This window comes from Geotrypetes seraphini, chromosome 1 (assembly GCF_902459505.1).
Source record: "Geotrypetes seraphini chromosome 1, aGeoSer1.1, whole genome shotgun sequence".
NCBI lineage: Eukaryota > Metazoa > Chordata > Amphibia > Gymnophiona > Dermophiidae > Geotrypetes > Geotrypetes seraphini.
In genome coordinates, this window is record NC_047084.1 from 357451389 (window position 1) to 357463462 (window position 12074).

Consider the following 12074-nt stretch of genomic DNA (forward strand, 5'->3'; position numbering starts at 1 on the left):
CCTAGCAGTAGTTTCGATGCGGTTTCATCAGGCAGCCTTGGGGCCTTTGTTAGGCTGGTCTGCCTCATGAAGGCAAGGCAGGAAGAAAAAAAAGACAAAGAAAGGGGGCAGGAAGGGAGACACAAGGAAGGGAGGCAGGGAGACAGAAAGAAAGGGGGGGACAGAAAGAAAGAGGGCATGGAGAGAGAAAGAAAGAAAGGGGATCTCCACAGTTACCGTATATACTCTAATATAAACTGGGATTTTTGGGCCCAAAAATTTGCCCAAAATGGGGGTCCCGGTTTATATTCGATCCAGAATTATTGCAGGCCAGCGCCGGGCTCTGCACCCTGCTCCCCTCCCTGCGTTGTTGCAGGTGCCTCACACAGCTTCATCGGATGTGTCAGCACAACGAAGCTCCCTGGCGGCCATTGGCTCTCCGTAGCTATAGCGATATCACTCCAGGGTGGGAAACAAGCAGGTACCCCTGGCAGAAAAGCCAAGAGAATGCTTCAGCCCCGCCCCACACCACACAACCAACTAAGCACATGGCCCACCAATGGCTACAGCCTCTGATTGGTAACCGAAGAGGAAATGTTGATCGTGCCTCCCACCGTCCGCCTCTCCTCTTTCTTCTGTGTTTCTTTCCTATTGTACTTAATAAGGGCCCCTAGACCCTTTGCCTGATGTTTGTTTGCATGATGGAGTTAAGTACAGAAAGTGTCAAACATCAGAGGGTATTTTCTGTTTCCAACATACTGGTGATGAAGTGTAAAAGTGGGTGGAAATCTGCATTGATAATGTTGAGGGTCCACTTATCAACCAGACACTTATTGTAGACCCCACTCGCCCGGTGTCTTTGTATTTTGATACATGTGTGTTATTTGATGTTGCCCAGGGTCATGATTTTGCCCCTAATACAGTTTTGTATGGCTCCCTAGATTGACAGCGTTATTATACCAAATATGCTAAGTATATATGTCTGTTTAACCTGATGTCTTTAAGAAATGCCCCTATGAGGAAACCTTCTCTAATGGTAGAGCCTGTCCTTTATAGGAGTGTGTCTCGTGGGCCACCTACAAGAACCCTCATAAATACCTAGTCAATACCCCCTCTGCCTCCCTTACTTTAGGTACTAGCTCCGGCCCCTTGTGTACTACAGGCCACTGCAATCTTATGGTTTTCATTATCACTGACCCACATAACTGGAATGCCAATGTCCAAGTCCAGAGGGCCAGAGACTGCATGGCATTGTATATTGATGGTAAAAGGTGAGACCCAGGATGTATATGTCCATATTGTATCCCGCTCATGTGCTCCTGTCCATCACTCTGTGGTGTTTCCCCAGTTTTATGAAATTATGAAAGTAGATACTGATATTCCTGTAATCACTAGAAATCTGTGTATACAGTTTGCTGAAACTATAGGTCAGACTCTTAATGTTAGCAATTGTTTTGTATGAGGAGGGACTGGTATGGGAGAACAGTGGCCATGGGAGGCAGAGCAGCTGGACATGTTAAACCTGATTTCATAGAACCTCACTTTTACATCAGATCCACGACCTTCACGATGGGCCTTGCGAACCTCCATTGTTGCTTCCCACTGTCTTCAGCGCCCTTCAGACACTGCTTAATGGAACTTCCTATGAACGATGGCCTGCTCCTAATGGTCGATATTGGCTCTGTGATCTGTTTGCCTACTCTTGGTTGCCTGCTAACTGGACTGGTACATGTGTACTTGGCATGATCCGTCCCAGCTTCTTCTTGTTACCGCTGGCCGATGGTGAACACCTGGGAGCCCCTGTATTCGACAAAAGGGGTCGTCAAAAGCGGTCTACTACCACTAATTCCCTTAAAATAGGTGAATGGGGAGATGACTGTCCTGCAGAACGGATCATTGCTGTTTACGGACCTGCCACATGGGCCGAGGGTGACACCTGGGGCTATCGGACCCCAATCTATATGCTGAACTGCATTATTCATCTACAAGCTGTACTCGAACTGATAACTAATGAGACCTCCCGAGCTTTGAGTACCATTGGCAGAGCGAATGCTAAAATGCGCACTGCTATCTATCAAACTGCCTAACTCTAGATAGAAGGTGGTGCCTGTGGTAAATTCAACCTCTCCAACTGCTGCCTTGAACTTGAGTAAAGTGATTGAGGACGTTGGAAATCGTATTACCAAACTGGCTCATGTTCCTGTCCAGACCTGGCGTGGCCTCACTTCAGACTGGATCTCTGGTACCTTCAGCTCCTGGTTGCCCTCTGGTTCAGCAATGAAGACCATCTTGCTGGTTGCCCTGTCTTCTCTGCTCCTTTGTTCACGTGTTACTTTTCTTAACAATCATTGGTGCTAAGCTCACACTAGCAGGTCATTAGCAGGTCACTTATCTAGGCCCTGTAGTCTTTCTGTTACATGTCGTTTATGCTGAAATAGCCATAAGAAGTTAGAATGCCCCAGCTAATACCCAAGGCAGGCAGGCAGGCTAGAACATGAGATAAGTTAGGTCTGCAGCTAAACATAATTCAGCATTTTATTAAAGAGAAAACTTAGTTCAACACTTAGGAAAACCAGTCCCAGACTCCTTCACTCCTGTTGGTCAGCACTAATTGTGTGAGGTTTCCAAAGAACAAGCCTCCCCACCCCCTAGCCCCTTCTTGCTTCCACCCCCCTCCATTCACTATCGGACAAAAAAACAAGCCGCACTGCCCCCAGCCTCGTGCCATTGGACAGAGGCCAAGACTCTTCACCCAGGCCCCATGCCAATTGGGCAGACTCATTGGGAAAGCGAGAGGGCGGTAACCTCTCCCCTCGCACACAGATTCACGTGATGGATTTATGCGCCCGGACAGTTAGGAAGCACTGAATACTGGCCTTGTCATGGGGGAGCTCACGGACTTGCACTCATACATCAGAGAGACACCCCTCCTTCCCCTCCCCCAAAAGCAGCAGTTTCATTGTATGGACCTAGTTCTAGGAGGGAGATTCCTTGGCCAGTCATCCCAAAGCATTATGGGATTTGTAGTCCCTGCTTCTACCCATTCAAAAATCAGTGCTGCAGGTCCCATGTCAGAAAGCTACATGTGACCTATCCTTCCATTCACAACCCTGCTCCCCACTGCTCACCATCCCAAGTGTATCCCCCACCCTGCCAAGGTGAGCTGGCATCCTGCTTGTGTCTTCTCTGTTTAGATTGTAAGCTTTTTCAAGCAGGGACTGTCTCCTTCGTGATTCTGTACAGCATTGCTTACGTCTGCTTAACACTCTGGAAGTAAGGAAGCCACTCAGTGGGAATGAGGGAAGGGTACTGGTGCAGTGCCTGGCAGGAAGAGAGCTGGGTGCAGTGCCTGGCAGGGAGGGGGTTGGGGGCAGAGCCTGATAGGGCAGGGCACTTGAATATTAAGCCGCCCGATTTATATTCGAATCAACCATTTTTCCTCTTTTTTGGGGGGAAGGGGGTCTCAACTTATATTTTCCTCTTTTTTTGGGGGGGAGGGGGTCTCAACTTATATTCGGATTGACTTATATTCGAGTATATACGGTAAGTCTATTTCTTTATCCCAGGACAAGCAGGCAGCATATTCCCACACATGGGTGACGTCACCGACGGAGCCCCGCAGCAGACAGCCTCGAAAGCAAACTTGCTTGAAGATCTCGAGCTTTCGAGTGCTGCATCGCGCATGCGGCGTGCCTTCCCGCCCGAACTAGGGGGCGCATCTCCTGTGAGGATCCTCAGTTCAACGTTTTCCGCGGAGCTGAGAAGACTCGTCAACTCTGTCTCCGTAGCGTTGTGCCTTCTCATCACCGCAGCTGGGAAGTTTCTTCACGGTCGCTGTGCTTGTACTTTATTATTTGTTTCTTTCATAAAATAAAAAAACAAAACAAAACTATATTTTATTATTTTTCTTTCGTGGTGCCAGGTTTTGGGGATCTGAGGCTTAGGCCTCTCTCCCTTCTTCTCGACACGGACTTTCTCTTATCTGTGTCCCGGCCTGTAACCGGGTTTAAAAGGTGTTATCAGTGTGGCAGAACCATCTCGATCACCGACCCTCATAGTCGGTGTATGATCTGTTTGGGGACTACTCATCGTCGCTGTGGGGACTACTTAAGCGCCGCTGTGACAGGTTCTTCAAACTTTTTCCTCAAATGGAGCCTGACAAAGCTTTGGCCTCGGTCGAGGCATCTTCGAAGCCTTCGACCTCGGGACAGTCCTCGAGTGCTAAGCCCTCGACTTCACCTCCTCTATCGGCCTCGGCCTCGAAGACCTCTGGGTCCTCGGCCTCGAAGGCCTTGGCGGTGTCCTCCTCGAAGCCTGTGACTGGGGGTAAGTCTCCTGCTTCCTTTTCAGGTGCCATACCCAAGAAGCCGACGGAGTCTCTTTCCACGCAGCATGGGGCTCCGGGCTCGACTCCGTCTTCTAGACCATCTTCTAAGCGTACCTCCAAGTCTAGGGAATACTCACATTCGAGGTCGCCCTCCTTGGAGCGCACCAGACCACCTGTGACTCCGAGTCCCTTGGTCTCTGTACCCATGTTCGAGGATATGCTTAAGTCGATCTTAACTACTCAAATATCCTCCATCGTAGCTCAGTTGGTCCCGACCTCGACTCTGTCTTCGCAAGTCCAGCCTGAGCAGCAGTCTGAGCCTCGTCGGCAATCTCCTAGGGGCAGGTCTCGGACCAGGATTTCCTCTTCGGACTCCTCTCCTGAACATGCTTCGGACTCCTCTCCTGAATATGCCCGAAGCATCGGTCGAGGTCATCGAAGCTTCCTCCATCGAAGAGCTCGAGGCCTTCGGACCTTCCTTCGAAGCATATGCCTCGCTCTCATAGTACAGTTGCCTCCTCTGTATCATCGAGGCATTCGAGGTCGAGGACTCCTCCCTCGAGGCTTTTACCTCGGGATATATCCCCTCAATCTAAGCCTCGCACTCTGAGAACTTCACCGTCCCGGAGTCTCAAGTGGAAGCATTCGCTCACCCCGCCTCTGACAGGGAGTGGAGCATCGTCCATCACTTTGCGGTTGGAATCGGAGCTGGTATCTTAATACTCTCGCGAGGCTTCTCCCTCGTTTTCATTGGCTCCTCGTTCTCGTTCAGCCTCGCCTGAAGAAGCCTCGACTTCAAAGTCTTCTTCATTTGCTAAATTCGTCTTCGACATGGGGCAGGCTCTTAAATTAGATTTACACTCTGATTCTAAATACACGCCTGAATACTTAGCAGATATGGAGCTTTCCCATCCTCCTAAGGAAACTTTGCGACTGCCCATGACTCCGGTGCTGAAGCAGACTTTCCTGCGAAATATGGAAACTCCTTACTCTGTCACAGCTATCCCATCGAAGCTAGAGTCTAGATATCGTACTGTTCCCTGCAAGGGCTTCGAGAAATCACAACTTTCCCACCAGTCCTTAGTGGTTGAATCATCCCTTAAGAAGGCTCACACTTCTAAGGTGTCTGCAACAGTCCCTCCGGGGCGTGAGGGTCGCACTATGGACAAGTTTGGGCGCAGACTGTATCAAAATTAGATGATGACTAATCGAATTTTGAATTACAACTATGTGTTTACATCATATTTCAATTATTTTTTGAAACAGTTGTCATCTTTTTGCCCAGACTTGCCCAGAGAGCATCTTCTGGACTTTAAACAGATTATTCAGTCCTTGTCTCAATTACGACTTTTCATGTTGCAGGCATCTTATGATGCGTTTGAGCTCTCTTCTAGAGTCTCGGCGTTTGCGGTGGCCATGCGCCGTCTCGCCTGGCTCAGAATCGTTGACATGGACCCCCAACCTGCAGGACCGTTTAGCAAACTTGCCTTGCCAGGGTACTGAACTCTTTGATGATTCTATCGAGGCAGCTACGAAGCGACTCTCTGAACATGAGCGCTCCTTCGCCTCTCTCCTTCGGCCCAAGCCGAAACCTTCAGCGACTAGAGCTTATAAGCCTCCTGCTCATCGCTACCCAATGAAATCCACTCCAGCTTTCTCTCGCCCTCCTCCGAGGCGTCCTCAACAACAACGTCCTCAGAAGTCTCAGGCGCCCGCTCCGACCAAACCCGCTCCGTCTTTTTGACGGTCCAGTGGTGAGCGTTCCAACCTCCTTGCATCCGAACTCCTCTCTGCCCATAGGAGGTCGCCTTTCCCTTTTTACATCTGTCTGGGAAACCATTACATCGGACCTCTGGGTTCTCACCATCATCCGCGAGGGATACTCTCTGCGCCTGCTTCAGGCGCCTCCAGATCACCCTCCAAGAGAGTGTCTTTCCAGTCTATCGCAACTCCCTCTTCTTCTTCAGGAGGCTCAGGCGCTGCTTCGCCTTCGAGCAGTGGAGGAGATTCCTCCTTCCGAGTGCAACCTGGGGCTTTACTCCAGTTACTTTCTAGTTCCCAAGAAGACGGGGGATTTGTGACCCATTCTGGATCTTCGAGCTCTCAACAAATTTCTAGTCAAAGAGAAGTTTTGCATGCTCTCCCTTCCGATCTTGTACTCCCTCATGGATCAGGGAGATTGGATGTGCTCACTGGACCTCAAAGAGGCTTATACTCATATTCCTGTTCATCCGAATTTTTACAAATATCTCCGGTTCAAGGTGGGGAACCTTCATCTTCAATACAGGGTTCTCCCTTTTGGCTTGGCAGCCTCCTCCAGGGTCTTCACCAAGTGTCTGGTCGTAGTGGCTGCAGCCCTCCGTGCTCGAGGCCTTCAGGTTTTTCCTTACCTCGACGATTGGCTTATCAAAGCTCCTTCTCTTCCAGGGGTTATACAAGCGACCCTTCAGACTATTTCGTTTCTTCAAGGTCTGGGGTTTCATATAAACTTTCCCAAATCTCAGTTGGTTCCAACTCAATCGATCCAATTTATTGGAGCCATTTTGGATTCCGTTCAAATGAGAGCTTTCCTTTCTCTCAATCGTCAAGACACCCTCATTCGACTTTTGTCAGCAAGTGGCTTCTCGGTCGACTCTTTCTGCTCGTCATATGATGGTCCTGCTCGGGCACATGGCGTCTACGGTTCATGTCACTCCCCTTGCAAGCCTACACCTTCGCATTCCTCAGTGGACCCTGGCGTCTCAGTGGCAACAGGCTCTAGACCCGCCTTCTCGGCATATACAAGTGACTCCTTTCTTGAAGAAATCTCTCTGCTGGTGGACGCTCTCTTCCAATCTTTCCAGAGGTTTGCAGTTTCACCATCTTCCTCATCAAAAAGTGCTCACAACCGATTCGTCCACCTGCGCATGGGGAGCCCACGTAGGTGGTCTCCGTACCCAAGGGTTGTGGACATCCGCAGATCGTTGGTGTCACATCAATCTGTTGGAACTCAGAGCGATTTTTCTTGCTCTCAAAGCTTTTCTTTACCTGCTTCACGACCAAGTAGTCCTGGTTCGGACGGACAATCAAGTGGCTATGTACTATGTCAACAAACAGGGCGGCACGGGATCCCACTCCCTTTGTCAGGAAGCTCTGAGGTTGTGGCATTGGGCGATTTCTCACAACATCTTCCTCCGAGCTGTCTATGTTCAAGGTCAACAGAACTGTCTTGCAGACAAATTGAGTCGTCTGCTTTAACCTCACGAATGGACGCTCAACTCCCCCACCCTTCGTCAAGTATTTGCTCGGTGGGGGACTCCTCGGATAGACCTCTTTGCGTCGCCCAGCAACTTCAAACTACCTCTGTTTTGTTCCCGCATTTTCTTGCCTCATCGGCTCGAGGCGGATGCTTTTCTTCTGGACTGGGGGAATCAGTTTCTTTATGCCTTCCCTCCATTCCCTCTTATTCTCAAAACTCTGGTCAAGCTGAAGTCGGACCATGCCACGATGATTCTAATAGCGCCTCGGTGGCCCCGACAACCTTGGTTCTCCCTTCTTCTTCAACTCAACATCAGGGAACCTCTTCTTCTGCCAGTCTTTCCTTCTCTGCTCACTCAGAGTCAGGGGTCTTTACTTCATCCCAATCTGCAGTCTCTCCACTTGACGGCTTGGTTCCTTTCTACCTAACAGACTCTTCTCAATTCTCTCAGTCTGTTCAAGATGTCTTTCTGGCTTCCAGGAAGCCGTCCACTCGTCAGTGTTATGGCCAGAAGTGGACTAGATTTTCGACTTGATGTTCCAGCCGACGACTTCGGCCGATGTCTTCCTCTTTGGCTTCAGTTCTCGACTATTTGCTTTCTTTATCTCATTCCAGCCTCCAATCCACATCTATTAGAGTTCATCTTAGTGCGATTGCTGCTTTTCATCAACCTCTGGATGGGAAACCTCTCTCTGCACATCCTCTGGTTGCTCGCTTTATGAAAGGTCTTTTTAATCTCCATCCACCGGTTAAACCGCCTCCTGTTGTATGGGATCTGAATGTTGTTCTGGCTCAACTGATGAAACCTCTATTTGAACCTATTGACCTGGCTCATTTTAAATATCTTACTTGGAAAGCTGTATTCTTGATTGCCCTCACTTCTGCTCGTAGAGTTAGTGAGTTGAAAGCTTTGGTCTCGGACCCACCTTTCACGATTTTTCACCATGATAAGGTGGTTCTTCGTACACATCCCAAATTCTTACCTAAAGTAGTGTCTGATTTTCATATCAATCAATCTATTGTTCTACCGGTATTTTTTCCTAAGCCGCATTCTCACCCAGGTGAGACAGCGCTGCATACTTTGGACTGTAAACGTGCTTTGGCGTTTTACCTTCAACGTACTCAACCTCACAGAACATCTCCCCAGCTCTTCATCTCTTTTGATCCAAATAGGTTGGGACGTCCTGTCTCAAAGCATACCATCTCCAACTGGATGGCTGCTTGCATTTCTTTCTGCTATGCTCAGGCTGGTCTTACTCTACAGGGTCGAGTGACGGGCCACAAAATCCGAGCTATGGCGGCATCTGTTGCTTTCCTCAGATCAACACCTATTGAGGAAATTTGCAAGGCCGCCACTTGGTCCTCGGTTCATACTTTCACTTCTCATTACTGAATGGATACTTTATCCAGGAGGGATGGCCATTTTGGCCAGTCGGTTTTGCAAAATCTTTTTTCGTAAATTTGCCAACTTCCCTCCTCCCTTTTTACTTAGCTTGGAGGTCACCCATGTGTGGGAATATGCTGCCTGCTTGTCCTGGGATAAAGCACAGTTACTTACCGTAACAGTTGTTATCCAGGGACAGCAGGCAGATATTCCCACAACCCTCCCACCTCCCCTGGTTGGCTTCTTGGCTTGGTATCTGAACTGAGGATCCTCACAGGAGATGCGCCCCCTAGTTCGGGCGGGAAGGCACGCGCGCATGCGCGATGCAGCACTCAAAAGCTCGAGATCTTCAAGCAAGTTTGCTTTCGAGGCTGTCCGCTGCGGAGCTCCGTCGGTGACGTCACCCATGTGTGGGAATATCTGCCTGCTGTCCCTGGATAACAACTGTTACGGTAAGAAACTGTGCTATCTGCAACAATCACAATCTTTAGCACTTCTGCTTCAGTCTCCATTCTCTTCATTGTCTGGAATTAGAAGAATTTCTTCTAGACAGCACAGATCAGTTCCTACATGCTACCTACCCTATGATTGAGGACACAGACCAGTTCCTACCCTATGATTGGGAAATCTTTATTCAAGTTTTGGCAGAATCCAACCACCATGATTCTTATCTCCATGGTGGCCAAGGCAACCCTTTATCTTTCCTTTTTCAATTCAATGTCGAGGCTCCTCTTCTTCAAATCTTTCAACTGTCTTGACTCAGAGTAAAAGATATCTTCTGCCTACCAATATACAGCATCAACATTTTACAGATCTCTTGTGATTCCTTCCCCTGCCAAATTTTGATTGGATATCGCCTGCAGCAGGGGTGTCGAACTCAATCAGAGGAGGGGCCAAAATCTAAAATCCAGCCTAAATCGCGGGCCGAATGGTTTACTGAACAGTCATAAACTGACAATGTTAACCAGAAATGTGAATTTAAAATGAGTGGAACAATCTTTTCCTTAACAGTGCTGTTAACCAACTCACAAGCAAAACAGTAATATTGGTATCAAGCAAAACAGTAATATTGGAATGTACCTAAAATGCTCATTGTTTTGTTTTCTGGCTAGATGTCTGACACCGTTTTCCCCGTATCAATGAGTCAATGTTCGGTTTTATTTCTTGGGCTGTAGCAACCCGCAAAACAGCATGGAGGTTGTCATCGGTAAAGCGTGATCTGTGCTTGTTTTTGTTCAGATTCATTATTGAAAACATCTGTTCACAAAGATAGGTGCTCCCGAACATGGATAGAATACGGGCAGCATGAAGTCGGAGCTCTGGCATTGAGTCAGGGGGCAGTAGAGGGTAGAAGTCCTCAATTTCAACATCCTGAAACCTTGATTTCAGGCCACTGTCAGACTGAAGCTCGATTATCTCCATCTGAAGGTGATGGGGCACATTGTTGACATCAACTGTAAAAGGATTGGCAAAGATGTCAAAGCCTGAGTGCTGTGTTCTAAAGTCAGAGAAGCGCCGCTCAAATTCACTTAGTAAACGGCTAACTTTGGTAGCCAGCCGACTGCAAGGAAAAGTACCAGAAATAGTGGTTGAGATACTCAAACAAACGGGAAAGTGGGCAAGATTGTCCTGTTCCAGTTGGGACTTCCATAGTTGAAGTTTATGCTGGAATGCTGTGATCATGTCAGACATCTTCGTGATGACTTGTTTGCGTCTCTGCAGCTTCAGATTCAGTTGGGCGAGATGCTCGCATATGTCACACATCATAGCAAAATCACATAGCCAGGCAGGATCCGACAGTTCAGGCAAGGGCTTTCCTTTACTTTCCATGAAAAGAGCAATTTGTTCTCTGAGCTCAAAAAATCTTTTGAGGCCTGCGCTCTTGCTCAGCCATCTTACTTCTGTGTGGTATGGCACGTCTCCATGCTCTGCACCCACCTCCTGTAAAAACTGCTGGAACTGGCGATGATTCAGGCCACGTGCCCTTATAAAGTTAATAGTTTTAATGACTGTGGTCATTATGTCATTCATGTCCAGAACTTTTCCACACATAGCCTCTTGGTGGATAATGCAATGTGAGCAGAATAATTGCACACATGCGTACTAATAGCTTTCTAGGATTGTAAAATGAAATTTAAAAAATAATGATGCAAAATATTTTAATAAAATCCAAAATATTATTTTTTATTAGATATCTATATTAGGTCATAAGAGTACGCAATTAATTTTATTAGAGAATTATTACAGAAGCCAAACGTGGCTTTCTCCTAACAATTCCAAAGTTTTTTAGCAGTTACATGTCCATATATAACTTTTGGTTTAGTGACATCATCAAGTTTGACGACCAATAACATTTCTATGGGTGGTCTCAAAGTTTAGACAAAGAAACATTCCTCCATGTTTAAAAGTTATACAAAGTTTTCAGAAAATTACTTTTGATTTCTGAATTAACATTATAACATTCAAGAGAATCTATAATTATTAACATGGTGCTGAAAAATTCTCAGCCCTTCCATACTGACAAGTTCTGAGTCTTAAAGGAAAAAAAAAACTCCTAAGCTGACAGATTCAAATTGCATGGCCTTACACAGAAAGCTTACTCTGGAGAAAAAGGGGGGTTAAATCCCCCTCTCCTCTTCCTGAAGCGTGGGCTTCCAATGCCCCCCTTCTCCCTATTCTTGAGACTGACTCTAATCACTTCCAGATGTCGTGCTCAGGATTTTTCCTTAGTGTTTCTTCTTATAAACCATTTATATATCACATTCATGGGCCCCAAACATTCATAATTTCATTCATATCTTGGCCATTCATACTTCATACATTTTATATCTCAGTTTGGAATATGGAGTCTAATATGCTTTTCCTAACTGGTCTAAGCACATCTGTTATCATTTAGAACCACGAGGCTAAAGGCGGGAAGCTGAACAAAGAACAGAAACTATTCACTGGCACAAGATGGTGACCTAAGACAGGACAGTTATAGCACATACAAAAGAACCTAAACTGGACTCCATGTAATCATGTAATCATGATTTCCACCATGATTTAGCTCAACAGCAAAGTACACAAGAAAACACCATTCTTTTCCTTATATTAATCTTTAGTGTGTTTTTTCTTCTGGCCTTAGCTATATTATATTTAAATGT

General features: G+C 47.1%; 1 protein-coding gene across 1 annotated transcript in view; it reads left to right on the plus strand.

The window, feature by feature from the left end:
- Positions 1-12074, plus strand: part of LOC117345659 (phosphatidate cytidylyltransferase 1) — a 369244-nt gene that overhangs the window by 37958 nt on the left and 319212 nt on the right. The window lies entirely within an intron of this gene.